Below are 14372 nucleotides of genomic sequence, written 5' to 3'. Positions count from 1 at the left end.
AGCACTCCAACACAAGTCTGTTTCGTCCGTTTTGTGGTACGCCACACCCCTCCCGATCAACAGGACCCCCGTTTCGACCGTAGGAGGTCAGTTTCCTTCGTTTTGCGGTACGCCACACCCCTCCCGATCAACAGGACCCCCGTTTCGACCGTAGGAGGTCCGTTTCCTCCGTTTTGCGGTACACCAGACCCCTCCCGATCAACAGGACCCCGTTCCGAACGTGGCCGGTCGAACACAAGGCCGTTTCCTTCGTTGTGCGGTACGCCAGGCCTCATTTCCATCGCCTGTTCCGTCCAAGCCCTCCCAATGAACACGACCACACATTCCATTCCGACCCAGCCGGTTGGCTCCCCATGAACACGACGACGACGCTGTTTCTCTGTTCCGACCCAGCCAAGTACACGAGCCCTGGCTGTACGTATGCGCGAGTAGGCGTTCGAGACCCTGCCCGTATGTACGTACGTGGCCGTATTTTCTTTCCTGCACCCTCGCCGCTGTACGTACGTGGACATGCTATGTGCGCGCCTCTACTACGACATGTACGCGCCTCTACTACGACACGTGCGCGCTTCTACATCGACCAGTATATATGTACGTACACATTCGCGACCAGAATGACAACGCTACGTACGCTTCGACCAGGTGGGTCCCGACTGTTAGACACTTCCTTGCGTGCGAAGATGTAGCTGGTGGGTCCCAGCAGTTAGGGGGGCAAATTATTTTTTTTGCCCGGACGCACTTCCTTGCGTGCGAAGATGTAGCTGGTGGGTCCCAGCAGTCAGGGGGAAATGTTTTTTCATGAAATATGGTAGCCCATCCGGTGGGTCCCCGTTGTCAGGTGGAGGAATAATTTTTTGCGCGTATAGGAGGCACTTCCTTGCTGCTGCCGTGGACCCAGCTGTTAGCCTCTCCACATACAGTCCACGTCCGATGGAAGTCGTTCCTTGACCACGTTGACCACGCCGCGCCGAGAGCACCACGGCGGTGGACGACGGCGAGGCCTAGGAAGGGGACGACTCGGAGCCAGGGAAGACGTAGCAGTGGACGCCCACGCGAAGAGGAGTATGAGGGTTCACTGGTTTGGCTTCGGTGTGAGGCTACTGTCGCCGCAGAATAATAAGGGGGGTGTGGGTGAGTAGAGGGATGGCCTGGCCAGCGGTGGGAGTAGTAGGGGGCGGTGAGGCCTCCGCGGCATCACAACCGACCACGGGAGGCAGGAGCACGCGGCACGACCGGCGTTGTTTGGGCGGCTGGAGCAAGAAGACCAGAGGTTGAAGAAGCACTACGGCCGTTGGATGAACATCGTACGGTAACATGAGCTAGAATCGTTCATATTGACTAAGTTGGCAAAGCCCTCCGTCCCCGTCAACTTGGTAGGCCCATAAGTCAGCCTCCCACTATGCTGGGTTCCAGCTAGCAGGGGGAGTATTCATTTTTTTGTGCGTAATAAGGAGGCACTTCTGGTGGGTCCGAGCTGACAGCGGGGGGAACGTTTTTTTCGCGAAATATAGTGGCCCGTCCGGTGGGTCCCAGCAGTCAGGGGGAAACGTTTTTTCGCGAAATACTGGTGGCCCGTCCGGTGGGTCCCTGCTGTCAGGTAGAGGAATAATTATTTTCTGCGTAATAAGAAGGCACTTCCTTGCGGCTGCCGTGGACCTAGCTGTCAGCCTCTCCACTTACAATACTCTTCCGTGGAAGTCGGTCATTGACCACATTGACCACGCCGCGCCGAGAGCACCACGGCAGTGGACGACGGTGAGGCCTAGCAAGGGGACGACGCGGAGCCGGGGAAGACGCGGCAGTGGAAGCCCGCGCTGAGAGGAGTACGAGGGTTCACCAGTTCGGCTATGGTGTGAGGCTGCCGTCACCGCAGAATAACAGGGGGTGTGGGTGAGTAGAGGGATGCCCTGGCCAGCGGTGGGAGTAGTAGGGGGCGCTGAGGCCTGCGCGGCAGCACAGCCGGCCACGGGAGGCGGGAGCAGGCGGTCCCCCCGGCACTTCTTTGGCGGCTGGAGCAAGAAGATCAGAGATTGAAGAAACACGACGGCCGTTGGATTGACATCCAATGGTTACGCCTGCTAGAATCATTTGTTGACGTATATAATAACTAAAAAAAATCTTGCATACGCGTCAACTAAACAGGCTCACAAGTGAGACCCCTCCCTCTTTTTTTTTAATAATTTATATATAGCTCATGGCAACTTCTTATGCAATTTATTGCAGTCGTTTTTTCGGTTGGCCAGGGCCAATTTCGCATATTTCTGTGGGTTCCAAACTATTTTTAATACCAAAATGTCGAGCCAAATTGAAAGTACTTTGAAGATATATTTAAATTAGGTTAATGCCCAGTGAAATAGGAATCTGAAAATGTGAATTTTTTTTAGAAATTATAAAGTAATTGCCAATTTTTCATGTGTTTTTATATTTACAACCCATTTCATATTACTTTCAAGATTTGCAGGCATCTTGAAAGAGTTGCAGCCCATCAAGGCGTAGAAAAATAAGTAGGCCTGGATTGGGTATTCTTCAGAGAAAATAAACTGGGCTCATTTTCACAAAGAAAAAATAGCTGGGCTGGTCACATGGTGAACACAAAATATAAGCTTGGGCTAGACGGGCCACAACCCAGGTCAAACCCTGCTTCGTCTCAACAATAACAAAAAAAATACTGCTCGAGTAGCTACGTCCCAGGTGTCAGCCGATCCTGCGCTGTTCTCTTGTCTATCGACTATATACGCTCACAATGTCGTGGGTCTCAGATGTCAGGAAAACACTAGGAGGAAGCATTTTATTTTTCCATATGCTGACGTGGTGGGCCCCTACTGTCATCCTCTCCACGTACTTCTGCCGATTCCTGTTGTTTGTTGACCATGTTGACAACGCGAGAGGGCGGCGCCGTGGCGAGCGTACCAAAGCGCGCGGAGGACGTCGGCGTTAACGATTTAGGAGACGGTGGGGCGGCGATGCGTGCATTGAGGCGCAGCTAGCCGTGGGAGGCGGAAGCAGGCAGCCCCGCCAGCGCTGGTTTGGTTTTGGCGGCTGGAGGAAGACAGGACTGAAGAAACATGACAGACTGTAAAAGCAGCAGGAGTACTTAACAACCTTAACTGAAACCAGCAGGGGCACTTAACAACCAAAGCTGAAAGCAGTATGAGTACTTATACAGGTTCAACCATACAAAGCACGCCCCGAACAGTGCTACTTTGCCTACAGTTAACCAAGGGTGGGGCCGCCAAGCCCCAGGACAAGGCCCTGGCGCTACCCCGCGCATCCACAACCTTCTGAAAGTGGCTTCATCTCGCAACGTGGTCAATAAACAGGATATTCACTTTAGAGCCATGGAAAAGCATGAACATAATCTTCTGTCCTATTCTCCAAGATGGACGGGCCTTCATTATTTGAGACCACCCATGAATAAGTATCTTTTCACTTCCAAGGGGAATTGAGTAGGTCGACATAAACATCATGTTGTGACCAAGCGCAAGTCGGACCCGACCATGGTCAGGCATCTGTATAGGAACAATAGAACTGGGCAGTTCCTGTTTCAAGAAGATGACAGCTGTAAAACTGTGTATAAGCAATAGTTTATGAACAACATATATAACAGAAAACAGCTCGTACCATAAGTTTCTCGACACAGTTGGACCTGTTCAACGAGTGCAGCAGTGGCACACATATCCCACGTGGCCTTCCACCATTGAAACGGCCCACAAGGACCTCAAGAAGATAATAAAGTGTAGGAACTCGTGGATGTCGATCCAGTCAACTTCAGTGACATCAGTAACAGCCGAGTTATGACAGAGTAACAAACAAGCAGACTGCTTAACTATGAAAAAACCTACACGTGCCACCAATTATAAGAAAATATTAGTTAGAAGTAGCATCTTCGTGAGAGATTTGTTGCTACTTCTAAAGTTAAATTGTGATTAGTTAGACATAATAGGTGGATTAAGAAGTAATCGAGGCAACAAGCAAGAACCAGATACAAAACTTACATGGATGAACATCTGGAACGACGTCGGGGTGAAAGAGCACTGTGAAGATGAGACCAGGTTCTGCTATTTCCATCAACATTCGTGCGCCAACTTTCAGTCTGTAACACTTGAGAAAGTTTATCCAAGTTCGGCCATAAAAAAGCAGCGATCTTCTTAGTTCATGAACCCAACTCGGAACTTATATCCATGGCTTGTCTTCACTGTGACCATTAAACTAGTGTATTCAGTTATGGCAAGGTCGAGCATCTTGAGTACATGTGTTCTGGTAGAGAAAATAATACACTGCAGGAAAAATAATATGAGAACACAACATGTTCAAAAAAACCCCACCCTCCCGGATAGAAAAGAGGATTCTAGGAACATACTGTGCGTGTTTCAAAATGTTGTGTTAGGATGAGAAGGAACAAGTGTGGCGTCTCGCCGAGGGCGCAGAAAACTGTAGGGTACTCGCACTTTGGGCACTGCACATGAAACACACTAGATTCAGTAGGAAGAAAAATGCATCAACGGCGGCGGCTGCCATCCGAGGATTACCTGCGACCAGGGGACTTGGATTTATCGGGGATGGATGAAGAATTTGTACCTGGTTCTCCATGAGAAAACCCAATGCAATCGCCGAGAGGGGGTTTTCTGTAACAAGCAGACAGGGAGAAGGGGATTCAGGCCCAGTGAAATATTGCCTCTTCGTCTGTCCAGCTTACTGCTAAAGCTGGAAAGAGGGGGGGGTTGTGATTTGATGGCTCATTGGGCATTACTGCGGTGCTACGACCGGGGTGTGTCTACCTTGAAGTTGTGCACTCTAATTTGTGCATATGGCACGTGGACCCCGTTGCCGGTTGCCCCACATATCAGCGAAAGGAAGTAGAAAGACAGAAGTAACTAGTTACACATAAATATATTTTTTGACAGAGAGATACTCCCTCTCTAAAGAAATATACAAATCTTTTATATCACAGGCTCACCTTGCCGAGAAATATACTCCCTCTGCAACACACGGGCATTATGGGGGTTCAGCTTTTTTATGGGGGTTCAGCTGAGAATATAATACTCAGATAGACTCACGGTTCTGGACTTTGGGCCGCAGGCTGACCCTGCATGTTTGGGGGCCCATTTGTTCTACCTCAGCGCTTTTCATATTGCAAGCGACCGGTACGACGCTGGTTTCAGATGCTGTCGCAAAGCGAATACTCAAAATTGAATAAAGCACGTCAGCTGTTGGAATGAAATCGAACGATAGTTCCTAACCAGCAATCCGAGTTGCAATTCTATCAGCGATATACCATGTGATAAATAATACTATCATACTACTTATACACACAAGACACTTGTTTCACCATGCCAGATTATTACATCAAAATCTCTCGGAGGATAGATCAGTTCGGCAGTTGCGTGCTGCTACTGAAGAATTTCAATGTTGATTTGGACCAGCTCTCCTTGCCGAGAAAGTTCGATTTTGACATCATCCCCTACTGCAAGATATGATTTAGATTTGAACCTTGACCATCCTTTAGCATCAATCATCATGCGACCATCCTTTGTACTTACGGTATATTGAGCAGGTTCATTCACACCAAGGCCGCGCATGGTAAGAGAAACTTGGTCGCGATCGCCCGGATTGTTGAACGACTCCCTCGTTGCTCTAGGAATTCTCTATTTGCAAACAAGAAGACATACCCAAACAGTTAGATTAACATAGTGAATCATGTGAAACAACATGGAAAGAAAAAGAACGAAGCACTTGGGTGGCCAATGCTTACCAAGAAGGTGGACATGTCGGTTTTTGTAAGGACTTTGGTATATGAAGTGCGAACTGCAGCCCAGTCTGTTGCCGGTACAACTGCACGGGCCGGAGCAGATGCAAGTGCAAGTGTTGGTGTAGGTGCCGAAGCTACTGCTACTGCCGGAGATGGTGCTCCTTGTAGAGCTGGTGCTGGTGTCGGAGCAGGTGCCGGTGTCGATGCCCGATCCTCCGGTAGATCAGACTGATCCGCTGACAGGGTTGGTGCCCAATGCTCAGCTGGATCAGACTGAGCTGCTGCCGCTGTCAGTGCTAGAGCAACTGCCGGTGCTCGATCCGTTGCTGAAGGTGGTACCGATGTGCTAGACAGTGGCGATCGTGTCTGGTCTGCTATCATCAGCTTTCTAACTTGACTAGGATCCGTGACCGTGATCCAGTTTTTTTCTTCATTTCTTTTAAACTCGAGAAGGACTAATTGTGGCGTTTTTGTTAAACCAAACTGCAGTTCATCATAGGGATTCAGCTTGTACTCAGACAACAGACTGATCCAATTTTTTCCAATAATATAAGTGATGGACAGTGCCTTCGTTACTGGCACGACATAAGAAGTGAAACATGCAAAAATAGCCATCGTAGAGCAAACCAAACGGTTTATTCTGTGATGAATGTCACATGGCAAAACCTGCATCGTAAAATTGCAGGAAAAGAAAGAAAACATGACATTAAATCAATAAGATTTAGACAGTAAATCAATAAGATTTACTTGATGTGACACGAGTGAATCCTTACCTGGAAATCACTATGTTGAAGTACTAAAAAAAAGATTGATCGTCTAACTACGCGTGGCATGCAGGGGCCCCGCCTACTCCCACAAGCAGGATAGTCCAAAGGTCGTGACAAGTCGTATGGACCGAACATCCATGGGACTGGAAATCCTGGTGGGTGCGATAAACCCTGCAATGCATACAGATATTGGAGTGTAACTGAGGGAGTCCTGGATTAGGGGGTATCCGGACAGCCGGACTGTGTACAACGTCCGGACTATTGAAGCGTGAAGATACAAGACTCAAGACTTCGGTCCGTGTCCGGATGGGACTCTCCTTTGCGTGGAAGGCAAGCTTGGCGATCCGGATATTATATTTCCTTCCTTGTAACCGACTCCATGTAAACCCTAGCCCTCTCCGGTGTCTATATAAACCGGAGAGGTTGGTCCTTAGAAGGCCGATCACAATTACAATCATACCATCATAGACTAGCTCTTAGGGTTTAGCCTCTACGATCTCGTGGTAGATCTACTCTTGTACTACCCATATGATCAATATTAATCAAGCAGGAAGTAGGGTTTTACCTCCATCGAGAGGGCCCGAACCTGGGTAAACATCTGTGTCCCTTGCTTCCTGTTACCATCAGCCTTGACGCACAGATCGGGACCCCCTACCCGAGATCCACCGGTTTTGACACCGACATTGGTGCTTTCATTGAGAGTTCCTCTATGTCGTCGCTGTCAGGCTCGATGGCTCCTTCAATCATCATCAACGATGCTGTCCAGGGCGAGACTTTCCTCCCCGGACAGATCTTCGTGTTTGGCGGCTTCGCACTGTGGGCCAATTTTCTTGGCCACTTGGAGTAGATCGATAGCTATGCCCCCGGCCACCAGGTTAGGTTCGGAAACTTGAACTACACAACGGATATTCGCGGGGACTTGATCTTCGACGGATTCGGGCCAACTTCAGGAGTGCCGAACAGTCACGATAAGCACGGCTTAGACCTGCTGTCAGATGATGCTCGGGATATCACCCCGACAGAAGCCTCGAATCTAAATCCGGGGCAGGTTGCGTTGCCTAAGGACGGAGGGCTGGACCCCACCCCGCAGGCTGTACCCTCATCGGCGATGGAGCCGAACGCAGGCCTCAATTCTGAGGGAGCCTATGACTCCGGACCCCCGGATTCATATCCGGTTGTAGGTTCCAGTCCGCGCGTCCCCGAGCCCGCCGAGCCTGGTTGGGCTCCGGTGATGGAGTTACCGCGGGGGACGTCTTTCAACACTCGCCCTTTGGCAACATGCTGAACTTATTAAAGTCTCTCTCTTTGTCAAGAGACTCTGGGCCGAACTATGTCCGGCTCGAGTGGGAAGCAGACAACGGCGGAATTCATTGCCCACCCACCACCCACTTCATTGCCACGAACGATGATCTAACCGACGTGCTTGACTTCGACTCCGAAGACATCGTTGGTATGGACGACGATGTAGGAGAATTACAGGAGCCACCGCTCACAGGGCGGTGGACGGCCACCTCCTCATACGATATATATATGGTGGACACTCTGAAGGAAACCAATGGCGATGAGGCAACGGAGGATAACCCCTCGAGAAGAAAAACAAAGCATGGGCGTCATCGGCGCCGCTCCAAGCCCCGCCACAGCAATACCGGCCCCGGAGACGAAAGTAATCTGGATGGCGCCGAAGAAGAATATGACCCTGACCAGCCCGCCTTCGAGCAGGCCGAACAGGAAGATGAGCAGGTCATCCCAGAAGAACAAGCGATGGACGGATACCCAGAGGAGGACAACTACATGCCCCCTCCGAAGATGAGATTAGCCTCGGTGACGATGAATTCGGCGTGCCTGAGGACCCTGTGGAGCAGGAGCGCTTCAAGCATAGGCTTATAGCCATTGCAAGGAGCCCGAAGAAGAAGCAGCAGCAACTCCAAGCTGATCAAGACCTGCTCACAGATAGATGGACCGAAGTCCTGGCAGCTGAGGAATATGGACTCGAGCGCCAAACGGCTGACCGACCACCCCGTGGCCGAGATAAAATGGCATATCAGCCCGAATACCAGCCTGCACCCCCACACCGATACACTACGGCCCATGGCAACAGGCAAGACCTGCAAGATATTCTGGAAAACAAAGCAGGACAGCCAAGATCGATCTACGGATCGCGGGGGCGCGCCCTAGCGCGCAATGATGATCGTCGCATCGGATACATCTTCAACAAGTCCGGTCGGGCCGAACACAGCAACCTAGACCAATTCAAACTGCGTAGCCATATAGCCCGGCATAGAGGCGCCGCACACCCCCTCTGCTTCACCGACGAAGTGATGGATCATGAATTACCAGAAGGGTTCAAACCTATAAACATCGAATCATACGATGGCACAATAGACCCCGCAGTATGGATCGAAGATTTCCTTCTCCACATTCACATGGCCCACGGAGATGATCTACACGCCATCAAGTATCTTCCCCTTAAGCTCAAAGGACCAGCCCGACACTGGCTGAACAGCCTGCCAGCATATTCCATTGGCAGTTGGGAAAACCTGGAAGACGCATTCCTCGATAACTTCCAGGGCACATACGTGCGACCACCAGATGCCAATGACCTGAGCCACATTACTCAACAACCCGGAGAGTCAGCCTGGAAATTCTGGACTCGGTTCCTTACTAAGAAGAACCAAATAGTCGACTGTCCGGACGCCGAAGCCCTGGCGGATTTTAAGCATAATATCCATGACGAGTGGCTCGCTCGACACCTCGGCCAGGAAAAACCTAAGTCCATGGCAGCTCTCACAACCCTAATGACCCGCTTTTGTGCGGGTGAGGATAGCTGGTTGGCTCGCAGCGGCACCACGCCACATTCCGGCACTTCGGACGGCTGCGATGCTAACGGCAAGCCACGGTGTAACAGACATAAGAGACGGAACAACGACGACAACACTGAAGACACGACGTTCAACGCCGGATTCAACGGATCTAAGTCCGGTCAGCGGAAAAAGCCGTTCAAAAGAAATAATCAGGGATCGTCCAGCCTAGACCGCATACTGGAGAGCTCGTGCCAAATTCATGGCACCCCGGACAAGCCAGCCAACCACACCAATAGAGACTGCTGGGTGTTCAAATAGGCCGGTAAGATAAACACCGAAAACAACGACAAGGGGCTGCACAGCGACGATGACGAAGAGCCCCGGCGTCCGAATACAAGGGAACAAAAGAAATTTCCCCCCAGGTGAAAACGGTCAATATGATCTACGCCACTCACATCCCCAAGCGGGAACGGAAGCAAGCACTACGGGACGTCTATGCGATGGAGCCAGTCGCCCCCAAATTCAACCCATGGTCAGCTTGTCCGATCACCTTTGATCGTAGGGATCACCCTACTAGCATCCGTCACGGCGGCTCAGCTGCATTGGTCTTAGACCCAATCATCGACGGATTCCACCTCACACGAGTCCTTATGGACGGCGGCAGCAGCCTGAACCTGCTTTATCAGGACACAGTGCGCAAAATGGGCATTGACCCTTCAAGGATCAAGCCCACTAAAACCACCTTTAAAGGTGTAATTCCTGGAGTAGAGGCCCGCTGTACGGGCTCTATAACACTGGAAGTGGTCTTTGGATCCCTGGACAACTTCCGGAGCGAAGAGTTAATCTTCGATATCGTCCTTTTCCGTAGTGGTTACCACGCACTGCTCGGACGAACCGCATTCGCTAGATTCAGTGCGGTACCACACTATGCATACCTCAAGCTCAAGATGCCAGGACCGCGCGGGGTCAACACTGTCAATGGAAATATGGATTGCTCCCTTCGAACAGAAGAGCATACGGCAGCCCTCGCGGCAGAAGTACAATGCGGCCTACTCCGACAAACCAATCCGGCGACAACTTCGAGCACCGTCAAGCGAGTCCGGAGCACCCCGCAACAGGATCATCAGGAACGCCAAGAGCGTGATTAGCAGTCCGGCCTCCGCTCAAGCCCCTTCAAAGCAGCATTCGTGCCACGCGTACACAATTATGCACTCAAGATACCATGGGCATAGGCGGAGGCGCATCAACGACTCAATCAATAGTATGGGTAACCGCCAAATACCTTCATACTCTTTCCCTCTTACCTTTCAGGACACCGCGTTAGTGCAGCATCCTCAGAAGAGCCAAATTGTCGGACTTATATGGGAGAGACATCCAAGGAGGCAACGGACATTGTGCAGAGAAGGAAATACCCAGGTGGAATCTATTTACGATCATTATATCTACTTTATCTATCTGTACACAGCCTGCCCCTGGATAGGACATGTCAAATAGTCCTATTTTATCTCCGCTTAATGCATCCATTGTAATCATACGCTTAAACGTATTTTTCGTCAATGGGAGATTATACATAGCGTCAGCTTATTATTCTTATTTGAGCATTTTTTTCTCTTATAAATGTTTATTTGATATTGCATCCATACACCTTGGTACGGTCAGTTTGCCAGGGGCTTCTCATGGCGCCCCGTAATATGGCAAACAAAGTCCGAACACTTTCAACAGTGCGGCACCCTGAACTTATAGCACTATATGCATCAGCTCCGAATCATGTCTTGGGTCTACAGTTGGGATAGCCCGGCTCCCTTGTTTTGGTGCCTTACGTTTCGTTATATCGGCTAAGGTAGCGCAGGGAGAACTACTGCGATTGTGTCTCGGTTCTTCCGGACGAGCACATCAGTAGAGAAAGCCAAAAACTGACTGGCATGATGTGGCGAGAGCTGGTCGCTGTTCAAGAGGTCTTAAAATCCTTAAAGATTTTCCTCTTTAAGCGATAAATCGGCTTCGTCCGATCTAGGCATGTATAGTGCCCCAATTCGGCCTTCCGGATTCTAGGGGCTTCGCCGAAATTTAAAATTGTAGACTTCTATAGCTAAGTGAAAGTTATAAAGCCGCATAGTCCGATTGCCTTGTTCGCTGCACCGGACACCTCCTTAAGGGACCAAACATTTGGATAAAGAGTGTCCGGGTTTTCCACGAACACCCCAGTACTAGTTACGTGGGGGAGGAAGCCGATGAATGGCCTACTTTCAGAATTTTATAAACAGCCGCACAGAAGGTAATATTTTAAATAACAAATGCGCTACATAGCGCAAGTAACTTTGTCTTTAAATTACATACATGGCAGAAGTGAATTCATTGAAAAATGGTGTCCTTGGTACACTCATCGGCCACGAGACGAGCACCCTTTATAACACCATCATAATACATCTCGAGATGGCGATGCGCCTTGCCCTCCGGCGGCCCGTCCTTGACCAGCTTCTCCGCATCCAGCTTGCCCCAATGCACCTTGACGCGGGCAAAGTCCTAGCGGGCACCCTCAATGCAAACGGATTGTTTGATCACTTCAAGCCGCGGACAGGCATCCACCATCCGCTTGATCAGGCGAAAGTAGCTAGTGGGCAGGAGCTCACCAGGCCACATCCGGACTATGAAACCTTTCATAGCCAGTTCGGCCGCCCTGTGGAGTTCGACCAACTGCTTCAGTTGGTCACTCAGAGGCATCGGATGTTCGGCCCCGGCATAATGGGACCAGAACAGCTGCTTTGTTGAGCTCCCCTCCTGGGCACGGTAGAACTCCGCAGCGTCTGATACGCTGCGTGGCAGATCTGCGAATGCCCCTGGAGAGCTCCGAATTCGAGTAAGTAAAAGAAACGCCTCCTCCACATGTTTGCTTTGCATAAAGAACTTCTTACCCGCTGCTATCTTTTTGGCCTCCTGGATCTCCTGCTGTGCTTTCTCGGCATCGGCCTTGGCGTCTTTCAAATTCACAAGGGCCTTCGCAAGCTCGGCCTCTTTCGCCTTCAGATCATGCTCCACGGACTCGCACTTCTTGCCGAGGTCCCAGCGCTCTTGCTGTACCTCGCCCACTCTAGCACTTTGCTTTTCGCGCTCCTTGCATTCCAAGGCCGCTTTGTCTTCGGCCTCGGACAGTGCTTTCTTTAGGGACACCACTTCGGTAGTGGCCCCTGTTACACAGTCACGACGCTTTGGTGTTAGACTGGCCAATTTTGCCTATCTTTAAATAAACGCATAAGAGCGGGAATCACTTACCCTTGTTCTCTTCGAGCTGCCTCTTCATGAGGTCGAGCTCTCCCTGCGCCTGCTCCAGGTCCCGCTTCAGTTCGGCAACCTCGGCAGTACGGGCAGCAGCAGCAAGCAGCACAGCCTGCTTATGCACACAAATATTTGTTGTTAGACTCCTGCAGATTATTATTGACCCTCCGTTTGGTTTTTCTTTCCGAACACCAAACAGAGTATCAGGGGCTACTACCTATCGGGTGGTAATTTCTCAGACTTTTATTACTTACCTCAAAGCTTGTTAGGAGGCTGGTGCAAGCTTCGGTTAGTCCGCTCTTGGCAGACGAAACCTTCCGAATCACCGCACTCATAAGAGTGCGGTGCTCTTCATCCATGGAAGCGCCACGAAGCGCTTCCAGAAGACAATCCGACGCCTCATGCGCAACAGAAGTCCTTGATGCAGATGGCTCTCCCTCCCTAACGAGGGGCTGTCTGCCTGAGTTCGGAACCATTGAAGGTTTTGGGACAGTGTTCGGCTGAGAGCCCGGCCTACCGTGTCTCTCATCAACACGATCCACAGGGATCTTGAACCCCGCATGTCCGACATCTGGAATGCCGCCTTAGGGCGTCTCCAGAGTCACCTCCCCCCACTCCGGGAGCCTTCGGGACAACACCTCCGTGTCATCCGCGGGTTGAGGAGTAGTGGCCATCGGAAGCGAATTTATCACTGAATCGCTCAGGGATCCGGAGGAAGATACCTCGAGATGAGCCCTGGCCGGATTGCATATATGTTCGGCATTATAAATACAAAAACTATGAAGTGAAATCATGATAGAATGCGGACACTTACGATCGTACTGGGGGCTTCCTCCTGGGCAGCCGCCCCTCCTCGCTGTGAGCGGCCGTGGTGGAATAGTCCGGAAGGGATACCTTTCCCTTCTTGGACGCCTCAGCCTCCCCCATCGGGGTGGCTTTTCTCTTTCTCTCCTCCCCAGTGCAGGGAGGTAGAGTTTCTTCTTGGTTCCTCCTGCCTCCGCGGGAGGAATCTATCTCGTCATCATCGGACGACAGGGGTATGATGGCCTTAGGCCGAGGGCCTTTTCCGGCCCCCTGGTCCGCCTCCCCGGACCCCTCATCCTTTCCGGATGGGGCGTCTTCTTCTTCTTCTTCTTCCTCCCCTTCACGGGAGGAGTGCATCTCGTCATCTTTGGACGAGGCTTCTGGCACAACCTTATGACGGAGACCCTTTCGGGTCCCCGGGGCCTTCTTCTCGGCCTTCTTCTCCGGCACCTTGTATGGTGCCGGGACCAGCATCTCCGTTAGGAGAGCATCCGCTGGGCCTTCTGGCAGCGGAGCCGGACAGTAGACCTGCTCCACTGTCTCCACATAGTCCTGAAGCAAATATCCATAACTACTTAAGGTACTCCCATGAATATATTGGGAAGAACCGGGTCTGGTGGTGGTCCGAGAACTCACCTGACTAGGAGCCCGTGCAGCGTGAAGCCCGCGGTCCTCGGATGTGGCAGGAGGAACTTCAGAGGCCTTGAACAGCACCTTCCATGCGTCTTTGTGCGTCATGTCGTAGAGCTTCCGGAGCGTCTGGTGTTCTGCTGGGACGAACTCCCACAGATTAAATGCCCGCCTTTGGTAGGGCAGGATCCGGCGAACGAGCATGACCTGGATGACATTGACAAGCTTGATGTTCTTGTCCTTCATGCTTTTGATGCAGGTCTGGAGTCCGGTCAGCTCCGTAGAATCAGCCCAGGACAGACCCTTCTTTTCCCAGGAGGTAAGCCGCATGGGGGCTCCGGATCGGAA

Source organism: Triticum aestivum, chromosome 7B, assembly GCF_018294505.1.
Source record: "Triticum aestivum cultivar Chinese Spring chromosome 7B, IWGSC CS RefSeq v2.1, whole genome shotgun sequence".
In the NCBI taxonomy this organism is placed as follows: Eukaryota; Viridiplantae; Streptophyta; class Magnoliopsida; order Poales; family Poaceae; genus Triticum; species Triticum aestivum.
The sequence above is the reverse complement of the archived record's forward strand: the minus strand, read 5'-3'. Positions refer to the sequence as shown.